This window comes from Pleurodeles waltl, chromosome 10, assembly GCF_031143425.1.
Source record: "Pleurodeles waltl isolate 20211129_DDA chromosome 10, aPleWal1.hap1.20221129, whole genome shotgun sequence".
Lineage (NCBI taxonomy): Eukaryota > Metazoa > Chordata > Amphibia > Caudata > Salamandridae > Pleurodeles > Pleurodeles waltl.
Genome location: NC_090449.1, coordinates 747,670,786 through 747,682,997, shown reverse-complemented (window position 1 = coordinate 747,682,997; position 12,212 = coordinate 747,670,786). Strand labels below are relative to the sequence as shown.

The following is a 12,212-nucleotide window of genomic DNA, read 5'->3' as shown; positions in this document are numbered from 1 at the left end:
CTTAATTTTTTAACATTGGGTTCAGGGGACTCTCACAGAGGGCCATATGTACAAACACTTTTTCCCATAGACACAGAATGGGTAAAAACCTTTGCTACATCTGGCCCAGAGTCCCTCAAGCCCAATTGTTCAGAAATATGAATATTCCTCAATCTTAGTGTCTCAAGAACTATGGAACGGAATTAAACCAAATCACAAGAAGAACAATCTGCGTACCAAGATCTAGCTTCCTGCCAAATTTGATGTAATTCTGTCTAGCAGTATTTGTTGTAGCCCTGTCTAAAGTAGTCTATATAAAAAGCATGAAGATTTTGCATTTTGAGGTCCCTCTTTTTTCTCAGGACCCCAATTGACAAATCACCCAAAAACTTTCCATGTACAAAAAAGGGAAAAGAGAGCACTTTTATGGAAGGTTTTGTGGAGATTTTTCAAATGGTGTCAAACTACTTAAAGACTCTTTGTGATTTTTAATTGATAACTTGACTTGTGTATTGTGGATTTTTGTTTTTTTGGTCTTGTTTTGTTTGGATAAATAGTTCCTATTTTTCCAAACCTGTGTTGTATCATTTTGTAGTGTTTTCATTGAATTACTGTGTTTGTTGGTAAAAATACTTTACACCTAGCACTCTGAAGTTAAGACTACTGCTCTGCCAAGCTACCAAGGGGGTAAGCAGGGGTTAGCTGAGGGTGATTCTGTTTTACCCTGACTAGAGTGAGGGTCCTTGTTTGAACAGGGGGTAACCTGACTGTCAATCAAATACCCCATTTCTAACAGCTACAAACTCAGACAACTGGTTTTACATGTGGTGGAAAATGCAAGGCCTGTCGTGTAGGAGTAAATACAAGAGAGCATCCAGACTTTAAGGCCAATCCAATAAGAATTACCAAGAGAATCACGTGTAACACCACACACATAGTGTATATAATTGGGGATGGATGTGGATTATGCTACGTGGGGAGTACTATCTGTCCCTTCAAGAAACAGATATTAGAGCACAAACAAAGATGTAAATGATGCTATGGGAAAACATTTGCATACACACAAAGACAAAAACTGGACAAACATGAAGTTCTTTGGTATCGTGACTGTTGAAAAGAATGAGAGAGGAGGGGGTCGGAGCTCAGGTTGAGGCGTTTGGAATCACTATTAATAATACTGCTCAAAACAAAGATCCCGAGGGGTCTTAATGGTGACGAAGAACTCAACTACCATTTGTGGGGAATATACATTAGAATAATAGATGCTGTCATCAAAGAAATAACCAAAACCCGAGGGAGGCCCTGGAGGGAATACATAGAGAGTGTGCTAACATAAAGAGGAGAAAGTACAATATGGATATGCAAATAGAAATAGGTTCAATGAGGACTTGACCTTGAAATAATGCCAAATGAACAAATATAAAATATGTCAATATAAAGAGAAGAAAGTATTATATTTACACACATATATATATATATAAATAGAAATATGTATCGCAATGAGGATTTGATCCTGAAAGTGTACCAACCATATATATCAGACCAGTGAGTATAAGGAAAACACGTTTCCCCTGAATATGGTTACTATGACTATTTTCTAGAATAATAGTATTTCCCCCTAATGCATTGCATGCAGCGACTATTTAATATCCTCCATTTCCATTTGGTATTATATGCGTGACTGTAATCTGAAAAAAAGGATTCCCGGTTTTTGTTTGATTATTATTATTAATATCTGCCAGTATCTTTTATTAATATTAAGTCAAATTGGATGATTGAAAATTATGGTTTTGGGCTGTTGACACGCTCTGTGTTTTATGAAACCTTGGTGAGACCACATGTTCCATAATGCCCTTGGTTGGTAGTAGGTAAAAAAACTATAAATAGAGACTCATGGGAAGGTGTTTTTTATGAACTGTGAACAAGACCGAGAGGTCGAAACGCGTTGGTGGTGGTGTTTTACACTTTTTGGATAAAGCAATAAATTCTCCTGGAGTGCAATGAGTCAATTGCTTGACAATTGTTTGTTTTGGAGATATATATATATATATATATATGTATATATATATATATATATATATATGTGCATAAACACTGGAGTTCCGGGGCTGTTGATGCTGTGGTCCGTGTAGGGCTCCTGTAGCTCAGAATATAAACAAATGAATTCCCCCATGTGAAAGGAAGACACGGAAACGCCAGAGTTAGAATCTGCCAATGTGATTTACTCCAACATGAACCTCCTCACCCAACGCAGTCATGTGACCAAGGCTACAGTCAAAACGCATTGGGCATAAATGGACATCAGCCGTTAAACGCTTTCGAAAATGCATTAAAAACCACTGTTTACAATGGTTTTCAGCTTCTTTTCCCAAGCCACCGTGTGATATTGGCCCCTCACCGGAAGACAGTGTGAGTTGAGCCAATATTGTGTGTCCCACTGTGGCACCATGAGAGTTGGCAGGTCTGCAACAAATATAAATAATGTTTGAGTGATGTGATAAAAGTGAAAAAGGACTCTACTCAAAATGTCTGCTTGCAACATGTCAATGATGGCCATCTTATAATGGAATCCATAACTCAAGCCTAATAGGTAGTGTGTAAACTTCCATTATATATAACATCTTCTAAAAGACTCCAACAATGTTTTGCGATCAATCAAATTACGTGAATACTAATCAATAAAAAATGTAAGTAATGCATCAATGGCATTGCGCTACATACATCATTGATTCAATGCCTCATTACAGAGAGCAAATTGCTTGAAAATCATATATAACCAACAACATGCATGGGGAAAATATGACTTTTGGCCTCTGGCGCTGATTGCGTGATTTCAGGTATATGGTAAAGCGTAGCCTGGTATCCCCATACATTGGTAAACCACGTCACATATTGGCCCATGTGGGCAAATGGGAATATATATATAGTAACTTCATCTCTTCCAATACCCATGGAGATTATGAAAATGTGCCAGCCTAGCCCAGGTCACCAGCACTCCATCCTGCAATGCTCAACTCACTGAGTTGACCACTGGCTTCGTGGGACCCTCTTTTGTAGTGTTGAGACGACCATCATGCTCAGTTTTCTTGAACTCCTCTTCAAGTACTTCTGCGGGTGCAGCCTTCTTGTGCATGGGCTCTCTGTGTTGCTCAGGGCCCCCTGTATCTCCACTTCCAAGTGGTGACCATCTGATCCTTCCTGGGCCCGGGCAGCACCCTTTTTCTTCAACCCCGACGTTTGCAGCTAGCAAGGCTTCTTTGTGGTCTTTCTCCAAAGAAACAACTCTGCATCCTCCAGCACTCCGTGGGACACATTCTGTGCAAAGGAGAAATTCCTGGCATCCTCTGTTGTTGCAGAATCTTCAGCTTCTTCCACCCGAAGGCACCCATTTTGCACCTTCACCCGGGGTTTAGTGGGCTCCTGCCCCCCCTGGACACTTTCAAGACTCTTGGACTTGTTCTCATTACTCTATAGGTCGTCAGGTCCAGGAATTCATCTTCAGTGCTTTGCAGTCTGTTGTGGTCTTTGCAGAATCTCCTATCATGACTTTAGTGTGTTTCTGGGAAATTAGTATCACTTTACTCCTACTTTTCAGGGTCTTGGGGTGGGGTATCTTGGACACCCTTAGTGTTTTCTTACACTCCCAGCGACCCTCTACACACTACACTAGGCCAGGGGTCCTAAAGTGGTTCGCATTCCACTTTCTTAGTATATGGTTTGTGTTGCCCCTAGGCCTATTGCATCCTATTGTATTCTACAGTGTATGCACTACTTTTCTAACTGTTTACTTACCTGGTTTTTGGTTTTGTGTGTATATTTTGTGTATTTTACTTACCTCCTAAGGGAGTATATCATCTGAGATATTTTTGGCAATTTGTCACTAAAATAAAGTACCTTTACTGTTAGTAACTCTGAGTGTTGTGATTCCTATGATATAGTGCTATGATAGAAGTGGTATAGTAGGAGCTTTGCAGGTCTCCTAGTTCAGCCTAAGCTGCTCTGCTATAGCTACTTCTATCAGCCTAAGCTGCTATAACACTTCTGATCTACTAATAAGGGATAACTGGACCTGGCACAAGGAATAAGTACCATCAGGTACCCACTATAAGCCAGGCCAGCCTCCTACATTGGTGGCAGCGGTGGGATAAGTACTTGTAACTGCTTTACCACTTTGTCATTGGTGCTTTTCATAAGAAAAACATATACCAAATACTTAAAAATAATCACAGTTAACCTAAACAGTTTAACTATTTTTCTAAAAGCTTTCTAAAAAGTTTCTAAAACGTTTTCAAGAGTTCTGAAAAGTTAGAAAAGTTTTTCTCTTTTCTTTAAAAAGTTTCTAAACTTTTTTCTCTCTGTCTTAAACTCTTTCTTGCAACTATGTCTGTAGTAGAGACCACACCCACAGTTGTCCAGGCAACCTATGGTAGTTTAACCTGTTCTGTGCCTTGGACGAGGTGACCTCGTCCAAGGCTACAGTTCCCGTGTGCCTGGAACGAGGTCACCTCGTCCAAGGCACAGGAACTAGGGGGAGCGCTAGCGCGCTCCCCCTGTGCACCCCACCCACCCCCCCAAGGTGGGGATTGAAGGGGAAGCCGATCCCCTTCCACCCCCGACCCCCCTGTGACGTCAGCGCGCGAGCACGCGCTGATTTGTCACAGGGCCTCCCCCATCGCACTGGAGGATCGAAAGAGAAATGCGAAGCATTTGTCTTTCGATCACGTGGGGGAGGCAAGGAGAGGCTTCAAAGGGAAGGAAATGTATTTCCTTCCCTTTGAAGTCTCGCCAAGCGTTTCAAAAGCCGGATTGCTTGCAATCCGGCTTTTGAAACGCCCACTAGACACCAGGGATGTCTCTTTTGTGTGTGAAATAGACATAAGGGAGCGACCCCTTGGGCAAGGGTCGCTCCCAATGGGGGCACTTTTTAGGAAGGCCTTTTCTGCCCCCCCTGGGGGAAGATCGGCCTATTATTATCTGCCCAGGGGGTGCAGAAACCTCTAGAGCACCAGGGATCATTTTTTTTTTTCAATTTGTTTTGTTTTGTTTTCGTTTAGGTGGGGAGCGACCCCTTAGGCAAGGGTCGCTCCCATAGGGGGCAAATTATATTTAGGCCATTTCTGCCACCCTTGGGGGCAGATTGGCATATTTTGATGAGGCCAATCTGCCCCCAAGGGGGGCAGAAACCACTAGACACCAGGGATTTTTTTTTGTTTTTGTGAATTTCACCCAAGGGGAGTGACCCCTTGGACAAGGGTCGCTCCCCTGGAGGGGAAAATTGTATTTAGGCCATTTCTGCCCCCTTTGGGGGCAGATCAGCCGTTTTTTGCTACGCCAATCTTCCCCCAAGGGGGGGCAGAAACCACTAGGCACCGGGGATTTTTTTTTTGGCACCAATGTCACGCAGGGGGAGCGACCCCATAGGCAAGGGTCGCTCCTGGGGGTGGGAGGGTGGTGGGGGTAATTTCTTTTAGGCAATTTCTGCCCCCTCCGGGGGCAGAAACCTCTAGGCGCCAGGGCTATTATTTTTTGGGTGTTTTGTTTTTTTGTTTGTTTGTTTTTTTTTAGATGGGGAGCAACCCATTAGGCAAGGGTCGCTCCCCTGGGGGGCAAATTGTATTTAGACCATTTCTGCCCTGGCCGATTTTAGGTCAATCTTCCTCCAAGGGGGCAGTAACCACTAGGCACCTGGGATTTTTTTTTCACCACCAATGTCACGCAGGGGGAGCGACCCCGTAGGCAAGGGTCGCTCCGGGGGGGGGAATTTATTTTAGGCCATTTCTGCCCCCACCTGGGGGCAGATTGGCCAATTTTAGGTCAATCTGACCCCAAGGGGGCAGAAACCACTAGGCACCGGGGATTTGTTTTTGTTTTTGTGAATTTCACCCAAGGGGAGTGACCCCTTGGACAAGGGTCGCTCCCCTGGAGGGGAAAATTGTATTTAGGCCATTTCTGCTCCCTTTGGGGGCAGATCAGCCGTTTTTTGCTACGCCAATCTTCCCCAAGGGGGGGCAGAAACCACTAGATACCGGGGATATTTTTTTTGGCACCAATGTCACGCAGGGGAGCGACCCCATAGGCAAGGGTCGCTCCTGGGGGTGGGGGGGTGGTGGGGGTAATCTATTTTAGGCCATTTCTGCCCCCTCCGGGGGCAGAAACCTCTAGGCGCCAGGGCAAAGTTTTTTTTGGGTGTTTTGTTTTTTTGTTTGTTTGTTTTTTTAGAGATGGGGAGCGACCCATTAGGCAAGGGTCGCTCCCCTGGGAGGCAAATTGTATTTAGACCATTTCTGCCCCCCTTGGGGGCAAATTGGCCGATTTTAGGTCAATCTGCCCCCAAGGGGACAGAAACCACTAGCCACCGGGGATTTTTTCTTTGGCGCCAATGTCACGGTGGGGAGCGATCCCGTAGGCAAGGGTCGCTCCCGGTGGGGGGGTTGGGTGGAGGAAACTTATTTTAGGTCATTTCTGCCCCCCCCAGGGCCGGCTGAGCTAGAGGCCAAAATCCACAGGTTGGCCCTTTGCAAAAAACACCTCTGTTTTCTGTGAAAAAATGTGTTGTGTCCACGTTGTGTTTTGGGCCATTACCTTTCGTGGGCGCTAGGCCTACCCACACAAGTGAGGTACCATTTTTATTGAGAGACTTAGGGGAACGCTGGGTGGAAGGAAATTCGTGGCTCCTCTCAGATTCCAGAACTTTCTGTCACCGAAATGAGAGGAAAAAGTGTTTTTTTGACCAAATTTTGATGTTTGCAAAGGATTCTGGGTAACAGAACCTGGTTAGAGCCCCGCAAGTCACCCCATCTTGGATTCCCCTCGGTTTCTAGTTTTCAAAAATGTGCTGGTTTGCTAGGTTTCCCCAGGTGCCGGCTGAGCTAGAGGCCAAAATCCACAGGTAGGCACTGTTTTCTATGAAAAAATGGGATGTGCCCACGTTGTGTTTTGGCCCATTTCCTTTCATGGGCGCTAGGCCTACCCACACAAGTGAGGTACCATTTTTATCGGGAGACTTGGGGGAACGTTGGGTGGAAGGAAATTTGTGGCTCCTCTCTGATTCCAAACTTTCTGTCACTAAATTGTGAGGAAAATGTGTTTTTTTAGCCAAATTTTAAGGTTTGCAAAGGATTCTGGGTAACAGAACCTGGTCAGAGCCCCACAAGTCACCCCATCTTGGATTCCCCTAGGTCTCTAGTTTTCAAAAATGCATAGGTTTGGTAGGTTTCCCTACGTGCCTGCTGAGCTAGAGGCCAAAATCTACAGGTAGGCACTTTGCAAAAAACACCTCTGTTTTCTTTCAAAAATTGTGATGTGTGCACGTTGCGTTTTGGGGTATTCCTGTTGCGGGTGCTAGGCCTACCCACACAAGTGAGGTATCATTTTTATCGGGAGACTTGGGGGAACGCTGGGTGGAAGGACATTTGTGGCTCCTCTCTGATTCCAGAACTTTCTGTCACCAAAATGTGAGGAAAAAGTGTTTGTTTAGCCAAATTTTGAGGTTTGCAAAGGATTCTGGGTAACAGAACCTGGTCAGAGCCCCACAAGTCACCCCATCTTGGATTCCCCTAGGTCTCTAGTTTTTAAAAATGCATAGGTTTGGTAGGTTTCCCTAGGTGCCGGCTGAGCTAGAGGCCAAAATCTACAGGTAGGCACTTTGCAAAAAACACCTCTGTTTTCTTTAAAAAAATGTGATCTGTGCACGTTGCGTTTTGGGGTATTTCCTGTTGCGGGCGCTAGGCCTACCCACACAAGTGAGGTATCATTTTTATTGGGAGACTTGCGGGAACGCTGGGTGGAAGGAAATTTGTGGCTCCTCTCTGATTCCAGAACTTTCTGTCACCACAATGTGAGGAAACTGTGTTTTTTTAGCCAAATTTTGAGGTTTGCAAAGGATTCTGGGTAACAAAACCTGGTCAGAGCCCCACAAGTCACCCCATCTTGGATTCCCCTAGGTCTCTAGTTTTCAAAAATGCATAGGTTTGGTAGGTTTCTTTAGGTGCCGGCTGAGCAAGAGGCCAAAATCTACAGGTAGGCACTTGGCAAAAAACACCTCTGTTTTCTTTAAAAAAATGTGATGTGTCCACGTTGCGTTTTGGGGCATTTCCTGTCGCGGGCGCTAAGCCTACCCACACAAGTGAGGTATCATTTTTATCGGGAGACTTGGGGGAACGCTGGGTGAAAGGACATTTGAGGCTCCTCTCTGATTTCAGAACTTTCTGTCACCAAAATGTGAGGAAAATGTGTTTTGTTAGCCTAATGTTGAGGTTAGCAAAGGATTCTGGGTAACAGAACGTGGTCAGAGCCCCACAAGTCACCCCATCTTGGATTCCCCTAGGTCTCTAGTTTTCAAAAATGCATAGGATTGGTAGGTTTCCCTAGGTGCCTGCTGAGCTAGAGGCCAAAACTTACAGGTAGGCACTTTGCAAAAAACACCTCTGTTTTCTTTCAAAAATTGTGATGTGTGTACGTTGCGTTTTGGGGCATTTCCTGTCACAGGCGCTAGGCCTACCCACACAAGTGAGGTATCATTTTTATCGGGAGACTTGGGGGAACGCTGGGTGGAAGGACATTTGTGGCTCCTCTCTGATTCCAGAACTTTCTGTCACCAAAATGTGAGGAAAATGTGTTTTTTTAGCCAAATTTTGAGGTTTGCAAAGGATTCTGGGTAACAAAACCTGGTCAGAGCCCCACAAGTCACCCCATCTTGGATTCCCCTAGGTCTCTAGTTTTCAAAAATGTACAGGTTTGGTAGGTTTCCCTAGGTGCCGGCTGAGCTAGAGGCCAAAATCTACAGGTAGGCACTTTGCAAAATACACCTCTGTTATCTTTAAAAAAATTTGATGTGTCCACGTTGCGTTTTGGGGCGTTTCCTGACGTGGGCGCTAGGCCTACCCACACAAGTGAGGTATCATTTTTATCGGGAGACTTGGGGGAACATATATTAGCAAAACAAGTGTTATTGCTCCTTGTCTTTCTCTACATTTTTTCCTTCCAAATATAAGAGAGTGTGTAAAAAAGACATCTATTTGAGAAATGCCCTGTAATTCACATGCTAGTATGGTCACCCCAGAACTCATAGATGTGCAAATAACCACTGCCCCTCAACACCTTATTTTGTGCCCATTTTGGAAATACAAAGGTTTTCTTGATAGCTATTTTTCACTCTTTATATTTCAGCAAATGAATTGCTGTAAACCCGGTATAGAATGAAAACGCACTGCAGGGTGCAGCTCATTTATTGTGTCTGGGTACCTAAGGTTCTTGATGAACCTACAAGCCCTATATATCCCCGCAACCAGAGGAGCCCAGCAGATGTAACGGTATATTGCTTTCGAAAATCTGGCATTGCAGGAAAACGTTACAGAGAAAAATTGCTGTTTTTTTCACTTCAATTTCAATATTTTTCTTTTTCAGTTGTTATTTTCTGTAGGAAACCCTTGCAGGATCTACACAAATGACCCCTTGCTCAATTCAGACTTTTGTCTACTTTTCAGAAATGTTTAGGTTTCTGGGATCCAGCATTGGTTTCACGCCCATTTCTGTCACTGACTGGAAGAAGGCTGAAAGCACAAAAAAATGTAAAAATGGGGTATGTCCCAGTAAAATGCCAAATTTGTGTTGAAAAATTGGGTTTTCTGATTCAAGTCTGCCTGTTCCTGAAAGCTGGGAAGCTGGTGATTTTAGCACCACAACCCCTTTGTTGATGCCATTTTCAGGGAAAAAACCACAAGCCTACTTCTGCAGCCATTTTTTCCCATTTGTTTGAAAAAAATGAAATTTGTACTGTATTTTGGCTAATTTCTTGGCCTCCTTCAGGGGAACCCACAAATTCTGGATACCTCTAGAATCCCTAGGATGTTGGAAAAAAAGGACGCAAATTTGGCTTGGGTAGCTTATGAGGACAAAAAGTTATGAGGGCCTAAGCGCAAACTGCCCCAAATAGCCAAAAAAAGGCCTGGCACAGGAGGGGGAAAAGGCCTGGCAGCGAAGGGGTTAAACTTTAAAAGTTTGAGGGGTCTCTGCATAGAAAGAGGTTTAAGCATTGGTAAGAACCCTTCCAAAGATCTTCTCCTAGAAAGTGGCCAGAACCAGCCTGGTCATCCCAGGATCAGGAGGTAGAGGAGGGGGTTACCCAGCAAGAATCAAGGGAGGGCCCTGAGGACTCTGGGGAGGGTTCCTCCAAAGACCTGTCACCTGCAAACCACCTAGTGACACTGGTAGTGGGAGGGGGGTCACACTAGTAGGGCACCTTTCACTCCAAAAGGCCAGGTAACTAGGGTTCAGGTAGTTAGAGACAAGTCCAGTTCTGCACATTCCCAAATTTCCTCTGTGTCTCAGAATTCCCAAGCCTCCCACCCTGAGGATAACACCGTAGACAGGGAACTCAGAAAGCTGAGGTTGGTAGAGGCCTGACTGAAGCTGAGACAGCAACAGTTGGCCTTAGACAGGGAATCTCTAGATGTAGAGAGGGAAAGACAGAAGTTGGGGTTAGTTCCCCATGGTGGCAGCAGCAGTATTGTTGATAGTAATCCTGCAAGAGAACAAGATTCAAGAAACCTGCACAAAATTGTTCCCCCTTACAAGGAGGAGGATAAAATCAACAAGTGGTTTGCTGCACTTAAGAGGGCCTGTATGGTAAAGATGGTCCCTCAAAGGCAATGGTCTGCTATCTTTTGGTTGTCTTTCACTGGAAAGGGTAGGGATAGGCTCCTTACTGTCAGAGAAAGTGATGAATTCAACCACAAAGTTTTGAAAGATGCACTCTTAGATGGATCTGGCTTAACCACTGAACAAAACAGGATAAAGTTCAGAGATACTAGAAAAGACTGGACAGAGTTTGTAGACTGTTCAGTGAAGGCCTTGGAGGGATGGTTACATGGCAGTAAGGTAACTGACTATGAAAGCCTATATAATCTTATTTTGAGAGAGCATATTTTGAATAATTGTGTGTCTGATTTGTTACATCAGTACTTGGTAGACTCAGATCTGGCCTCTCCCCAAGAATTGGGAAAGAAGGCAGACAAATGGGTCAGAACAAGAGTGAACTGAAAAGTTCATACAGGAGATGACAAGGATGGCAAGAAGAAGGATTGTGAGTTTTCTGACAAGGGTGGGGACAAGGACAAAAGCATTCTGAGTCTTAATCAGGCCCACAAAAATCCTCTGGGGGAGGTGGGTCCAAATCTTCTTCTCACAATCAAAAGAAGCCATGCTGTTATGTATGTAAATGTATAGGCCATCGGGCAAGTGATTCCACTTGTCCAAAGAAAAACACCAAGGCTCCCACTACCACAACCCCATCTGGTCCTCTAGTGCCCCTAGTAATAGCAGTGGTGGAAGGAAGTCTACTACAAATAGCCAATTAAAGGGTGTAGCTGGGCTCACCATTGGTAATGTAGTTGGGGTTGGTCTTGTTAGGGAGACCAGAGAGGCTGTTTTAGACTCTGATGGTGGTATTGACTTTGCCACCTTGGTTGCTTGTCCCCTTAATATGGGTAAGTACAAGCAACTTCCCCTAATAAATGGTGTTGGGGTTGAGGCCTACAGGGATGCAGGAGCCAGTGTCACTATGGTGATTGAAAAACTGGTTCACCCTGATCAACACCTACTTGGTCAGCATTACCAAGTGACTGATGCTCATAACAACTCGCTTAGCCACCCCATGGCTGTTGTGAATCTCAACTTGGGGGGGTTACTTGTCCAAAGAAAGTTGTGGTAGCCACTGATTTACCTGTAGACTGCTTACTAGGCAATGATTTGGATACATCAGCTTGGGCTGAAGTAGAGTTGGAGGCTCATGCAGCAATGCTGGGCATTCCAGGGCATATCTTTGCTCTCACAAGGGCTCAGGCCCAGAAGCAAAGAGGACAGTGAAGCTTGGATCCTGGAACAATGGACCAAGTGCTCCCAAAAGCTAGGGGTAGAAAGGGTAAATGCCAGCCTTCTACAATTACTTTCTTTGAATAGTTTTGTGTTTCCATTGTATTGCCGTTTGGAACTATTTATTTTTTGTTTTGTGTTTTTGGGAGGGATGTAGTGTCGCGCCCGTGATGTAACGGGGTCGTGATCACCACCAATGGTAGACATTCACCAAGGGGTGTTTTGGTGAATGCCCCTCTAGTTTTGAGTCATATGGATGTGGCCTATGGGTCACGTTTTTGTGTTAAATAAAAGATGACACGGCTCCTCGAGCGTGGTCTGAGAGGTGCTGACAGGCTGTCGCACCGGAGCATGCCCGTGAA

At 44.6% G+C, this 12,212-nt stretch overlaps 1 protein-coding gene across 1 annotated transcript in view; it reads left to right on the top strand.

Moving 5' to 3' along the window:
* The window catches only part of LOC138262450 (mycocerosic acid synthase-like), a 265,495-nt gene that overhangs the window by 20,785 nt on the left and 232,498 nt on the right, over positions 1 to 12,212 (top strand). The gene's annotated exons all lie outside the window — the stretch shown is intronic.